Raw genomic sequence first — 7051 nt, 5'->3', positions numbered from 1 at the left:
CAGTCAGGGCCTGATATACACAGATGAGATTCTGTCAGACAAACCTGTCTTACCGGCTTTCAAAGCAGGTTTGCATTTCACAGACAGCATTTGTGTATTTTATTCCAATTCATCATAAGCCACTTTAAACTGAAAATTAGTAAGTTCTGAAAATTTACACAGCTTATAGTATATGGACCTGGTATATAAAGTCTAGAGATTCTCAAACAAAAAGAAAAAAAATGGAAATATGAGTTATAACCAAGACAGAAGTACAGACAGGGAAAAATGCATCTAGTATTAGGTAATCATTGGCACGAAATGAGGCATCTCTATTTTGACTACTACCATATCAATATAAGTTTTCCTACATCTTTGCTGCTAAAAGTCATAATATAGACCTAAAGATTGGTTGCCACATATCCCTCATCACAATAATCTGACTGCCAACTATGTCTACTCACCAAGTTAAATTATCAGGAAGAGTTGCTGTCCTGACAAGAAAGCAGCTCTCCCCTGCTGCGGCTTGCATTGCTTTTCACTGTGCTTATGGAACAAGTACACAGGCCACAACCTCTCCTGCCAGGCAAGCCCTTGCCAGCTGCCAGCAGCGTCTCCTCTGACTTTATTTCTGCTCCCAGCTGATCAGATGGTCTCCTCGGGATGTGGGAGCCCAGGGCCAAAGATGGGTATGTCTGCACAGCCAGTGCCAGGCAGGCACATGGGAACTGCCCCTTCTCCACCAGCCAGGCACACACTAGCCCAGTGCTGTGCCTGAGCAAACATCTCCTGAGTCATGGCAAGCCTCTTTCTTACTGTAGACACAGCACCTGGCAAGCTTGGTGTTGCTTCTCTCTATCTGGACCCATCTCTGGCGAGGGCTGTGTTGGTGTCCTGAGGTGGCTCAGCAGAGCCTGTTTCCAGGCAGCTGAATTACAGGCATGTGGAGAACTGCCCAATGAAACAGTGGGAGGCAAATGCTCAGACTGCTTGCTGGCCTTTTTTGTCTTCCCAGCCTATTACACTCTCTAGCATCATTTTCCTTTTAAAGGCTTTTTGAAAAGTGTGCAGAAAGCTGCACACTTCCTTGGCAGCTTTGCAGAACTGAAAGTGAGTGGCCAGTGACAGGTCAGTAACTATCAATACTCTTCTCTTGGAGTGAGACGTCTTGAAGGTTGTTTTGGAGCCTGCCCCTCTCTGCTTCCTGTTTTGAATTTCATTTTCTTCCTCTAATCTCCACCTGGCACTTAAACCCCTTAATTTTCTTGATGCTGTTCCAGGGAAAACAAGTCAGCATTCAAAATCCAGTATTACTCTATTATCTAAAGGCACTATCTTGTTGTTGCAGCTAAAGAGCAGAACATCAGCAAAAATAGCCACAGGCTGAAAACTCTCGTAATGAAGCAAGTAAAGCTTTTTCAGGCCCTACAAATTATTTAAAGTCCATATTTCTACTGTATTTCAGTCTATATCATGAAATTGGCTGATGCCAGGTTTATTTCTCCAAGAAACAGGAAGCTGAAAAGCAAAACACAAAGCAACACAAAACTTTTGTAATCATGGTTTGTTCTCTGCCTGCTCATTATCAAAGGGAATTTGAAATGTCAGAATAGTTTCAGCAAAAGCTGCAAGTACCAGGCCAGTTTCTGCACCCTCAATCATCCTCTCAGGAAGACAGGCCTCCCATGAGGCTCCATCCACAAACTGCTCACACCTGGTTTCTTCCAGCCCCCCACAGCTGAAGGGAAACAGCTTCCAGCTTCAGCCCCAGACAGCTCATGGTCTATGAATCTCTCACTGAAGCTACTGTCTCTGGCACCATATGATACCATTTTTCATAAATAATACAGTTTCAACACAATATTGCCTCTCTGAGGAGCTGTAAAGAAATAAGACAGGATTAGTCCTTGCCTCCTCTCTGCCTCTAGCTTGCACAGCATCTGAGATGGGGATAGAAAAAAAAAAAGAAAAAGGAGGAATACAGTAAGTAGAGGCTTCAGCATTCTCTTGCACCATGGACACACGTAACAGCCAGGCAGAGGCAGCTTTTCATCTGTATTTCTCTGATGGCATAAAACTCAGTCCTTATGGGTTCAACATTGTTTCAAAAGAGTTGCTCCTATTATGCTTAATTATCTCTGCCTCCTGCAGTCTTGTGATACTGCTTCCTGAACGAAATTAGGGAAAACTCAAAAAAGGTGGAAAACCCTCGAACAGGAGATCTTCCTTCCCTCCAGAGGAACCAAGATGGCAGAAGTGTCTCCATCAAGCCTTTTGGTTCCAGGTGAGATGACAAAACCCCAGGTTCAGTAATTCAGTCTGTTATATGTAAATTCAGGTCTCCTGTTTCTAAAGCAACAGGGAAACGGTACTCTCAGCAGGAGTATCTCTCTCTCTCTCCCAGGAATCTTTTTGCTAGACAAAATGGTTATTCACACACCCAGAATAGTGACTACTTAATTGTTACCTGTAATGGATACTCCAGGCAGACACCACATTGTCAAGCCTAGTCTCATAAATGTACTTTTTTATTCCTTCACAGCACCTCCACATGACTGTTTAATTTGAAGCAAATATTATTTAATTAAGTATTTTTGTGATACCTTGCATAACCTCATACACAGTTTTTATTGTAATTCAAGACATGCCAGATGATTTCAGTTTATCTTGATTTGCAAAGATGGTCCCCTAAGTAATGCAAAGCAGGGAGACAGCCACTCCAACTCAGGGACATTTTAATTAAAAAGCAAAGTACTGTCATTTCAACAGAAGACAGCGTGACCTAATACAACCTGATATGCATGTCATGTATCAAATTTTAAAGTTATAACCACAAAAACCCACACAATTTAGATACGATCTGTAAATACAGAGTTGGTCAGAGCACTGGACATTTACAGAACGGGGTGTGGGTATTCATCTTGTTACTCAGCAGCATCTAGTTATTGCTGTTAATCACTGAAAACATGTTTACTTTTCAACATGAGCTGTGACACAGGGAAAGGAGGAAAGAGTTTAGTCAGGTGATTTTTCAGCCTGCAATGAGAGAAATGGTGAGGGGGAAAAAACTCTTTTTGAGTTAAAAGAAGTAGGTTTTTTAAGCTTAACTGACCAAGTAAGATTAAGCTTAGAGCCAAAGGCAGCTGGGAACAGCGTTTGCTGCAGTCTCACCTCACAGGGTCATGACTGCAAAGGCAGCTTACAAAGGGATTGCTCCAAGCTCCTTCCCAGCCAGTGCTGGGGTGCGCTAAGGCATGTTGTGCTATCAGTTACAAGAGAGCTCACATCGCAAAACCATCAAGCTGATCTCAGTTTAAAAAAAAAAAAGAAAACAAAACCCACAACAAAATAGAATTTCCAGAGGTTCTGTGAGTGGGTTTTACAACAAAGCACCCACAATGATGCACTGTTGGGTGCCTTAAGCAAACTCAAAACTATGTCCTGGAGGCTCACTGTACCTGATCCCTCTGCAGCAGCACTGGGGCTCGGCAAGGAATGGGTGCAGGGATGTTCCCTTGAAAACTCCTGAGGTCCATGTCAAACAACTGAGCACTGCATGATATTCCTCATTGCACACTAGTGAGGAGACTGGAGGTACCCATGCGTTGAACCTCACACCCCAGGTATGTGTTCTCCTCCCTCTCACCTCGTGCCTGCTCACAAAACTGCAGCAGACACAGCACTACAGCTGCACCTGACACAGGAGAACAAGGAGAAGAAAGCACAGCAGTGAGACCCCACAGCCAAAGGACCTGCCCTGTCTTCACTTTTCATACGTGCACAAGGCTCCCATTCCTCAGCAAATGAAGCCTTGAGCATCTGCAGGCAGAGAAGTTGAGAAATCTGCACACATACCAGTCATATTTTATTCTCTTTATATAGCTCTGGGCAAGAATTTCAGCAATTGCTCATTTCTGATATCTGAGCCTCTAGTTTCTGGCAACATGAAATGATAAAAGGCTAATAAAGTCAATTTGGACTGATGTGATGATTTAATAATAATAATGAGAAAAACCCAACCAAGCAAATACTCCATATATTGAACACAGATAGCTAAAGGACACACTAAAGAAAACTAACATAAGATATTGTTCCTGAAAGTGTGAGGACATAACAATGAGGACATAAAAGAAAGGAGTCAAGCTTTCCCCACAGAACCATGAAAGCAACAACCAACCAGAAACAGAGCAGCTATTTTGAGAAACCTGAAATCACTATGTCATGGCTGAGGTGTTAAACTAGATGACCTTTAAAGGTCTCTTTCAATTCAAATTGTTCTGTGATTTAGTTCCTGCAACAAATTCATTACATGATATAGCATGGTTCAAGTTGAGCATGTGTGTATTGCCTGTGAGAACTGTTCTGATTGTTTTAAAAGCCATCATTCAAAAGAACAAATATCAAAAAATATCACCCCCTCCAAACAAACAAATAAACAAGCCCCCCCAAAAAAACCAAAACAAAGAACCAAAACAAACAAACAAACAAAAACCAAGTAAAAAGCAAAATGGATTTTGGTAATCTGAGAGCATACTCTCTAAAGAGTCTCTAAAGACTGTTTCTTGTAAGAAGACTGACAAGTCTTTAACTTGGCTCTTCAGCATAATTGAGTCTATAGCAAAATATCACTGAAAGGAGTCCTTTGAATTTGAGAAATTTCTTTTACATAGGAAAGCAGCTTTTACCACTTCCTTTGACATACCTCTCCAATTTCTGTATAATTCATCATTTTGCCATTTTTAATCTGATTGATATCACGCTCGGCCCAACATATTCACCATATGTATAATATGTGAAAGGCCCTACTGAAAGGCCTGAAGTGAATTATCTTTGCAATAAAAAACATCTCAGTGTCAGTTTAATGCTATGCAAACATCTCAATCAATTTTTATAGCCCTTACTCAGCACATTGTTCAATGTCAGTGCAGGATGCAGGAATCCACTATCAGCATGATGTAGACAAATTAACAGCCACTGAAGGAATGTAATCCATTTCTGCAGCTAATGATAACACCCATCAATTGAGCAAGGCACAGAATAGCCTTTAAACCTAATAAAACTTAGCAGTTTCATTTGTCTAGTTACCAAAAAAGTAACCACAATAAACTTTCTTAAGATCTGCAAATTAGATGATAAATGTTCTATTCATGACTAATTTCACAGTAACAAATTCATTTATGCAATAAACAACAACTTTTTCTTCTACAATGAAGAATAATTATTTAAGCATTTCATTCCTTCTGTTCCAGATCTGTTTGTCAGGAACTATAAAACTCAAGAGGATCCAGAATTTAATTCTTCATGGTAAACTGTTTGCCTACCTCTACTACTTCTGCCACCCTGTCAATGCCAAAGACCCACTTTTTAAGCAAATGAGGCACAAATAATCATCTTGTACCTCACCTTCCAAAAAATATTTGAATCTATAGACTGATTTGAATGAATCAGGAAGACAGGAGGAAAGGTTCTCAGATAATACACAACTTGCAGCATCTCTGGGAATGTCTTCTTGGAAAGGGACCCTGCAAAACTAGAAAAGTAAAATGCAAAAAACTGAAACATTAAATCTTGGGTCCTGTTTATCAATTAAAAACGAGATTAGTACAGTCAAAGTGCTTGACCAACTGGCTGGGGTGAGGAGTCCTAACACAGATTGCCTGCAGTGGCAAACAAAATTCTTCAACAGTCAGGGTTCTTTCCTCACTGATGGGTCGGGTTACATCAGGAAACTATTACAGATCACTAGTCATATTTCCAAACATATCAGGCTGCCTAATAATAGACTCCATTTCCATTGCAGAAGTGTGCTACATAGCACCCAATCATTTACATTAATTCCAGCTGAATTTTTTTCAGAGTGACAATTAATTTAACATCAGTTTCATATTTAAAGAACTCAGACTGGATTGTTGGCAGGAAGTGAGACTTTAACAGATTAATCTGAAGGCACACATGCCCTGATTATATCCAGTATATCACTGCAGTTTCTTTAAGATGAGTAAAACACGGTATTACGTTTATATACACGTGGTGAAATCTGACTACAGCTGCCATACAGCACATAAAATGATCCATGTCAGATACCCAGGACTACAATTTGGAATTGGAGTTGTGTGTATGCCTCTACTGAGTACTCAATACTTTTTCCACAATCCAGGAAGAAAACCCACACAGTAGTTACACTCAGCTGACAAATCGATGAAAAAAAAAAAAAAGAGACAAAATAACTGCATCTTTATTTTTATCGTTTTAATTCAAACAAACATAACTGAACCCTAAAAAGTCAGCAAAAACTGTTTGAAGCCAAGCTGGATTTTCCTGCCCCAGACCAGAAGAGAGAACATTACTTGCATTAAGGTCTGCCCAACTTAGTTGTTGCATCGCTCTTGCTTAATGAGGCGTGCAAACACAGTAACTGTGCACAGCACTTTGACAATAAACTTTGCTCATTACATGCCTGGGTTTTACCTTAAGGATTATTTATGAGCCAGAATCACATTAGAATTTGAGGCCCACAGTACTGCTGAGAACTAGCTGGGCATTTGTAGGCAACCATGCAGGATGTAACTCAGGATTAAGAACTTGTACCTCACCCAAGGCTTGCAACATGCCCCACTAAACTTTAAATCTACAGCGAGGAGCCAAAGCGCACAGGACGTGCCACCCGAGGAGAGATTTCTGTGACTGCTGCAAGAGCAGCCAGACCCATCCTTGGCATGGGAGCAGCTATGTAAGCAAAAGCTATTGCACAGGGCACATAGGGCAGTGCAGAGCTACCAGAGTCATCCTGCCTTTGCTGCAGCACCTGGAAAGGCTTCAACATCACAGTGTTCCCCGAGTCACGCCAGCACAAAGCCAGCACACACACAGGGGCAGGCTGCAGCTAGAGAGGGAGTAGGTTTCAGGGGCTCTCTCTTCACTGGCTTGTTTGGTGTTCAAGTGTTGCAACTGTTTCCACATCAGCTTTCCCTGAACCTCTTCTGTTAACCCTCCCCCACGATTTTTCTTGCTCCCTCTTACCAACTTTTCTCCGTACTATATCCATTCCAAAAATGACAGCAGAGATGACATT

Source organism: Pipra filicauda, unplaced genomic scaffold (genome assembly GCF_003945595.2).
Source record: "Pipra filicauda isolate LSUMZ 115617 unplaced genomic scaffold, ASM394559v2 scaffold111_size4109106_pilon, whole genome shotgun sequence".
NCBI lineage: Eukaryota > Metazoa > Chordata > Aves > Passeriformes > Pipridae > Pipra > Pipra filicauda.
Note: the sequence above shows the minus strand (reverse complement) of the source record.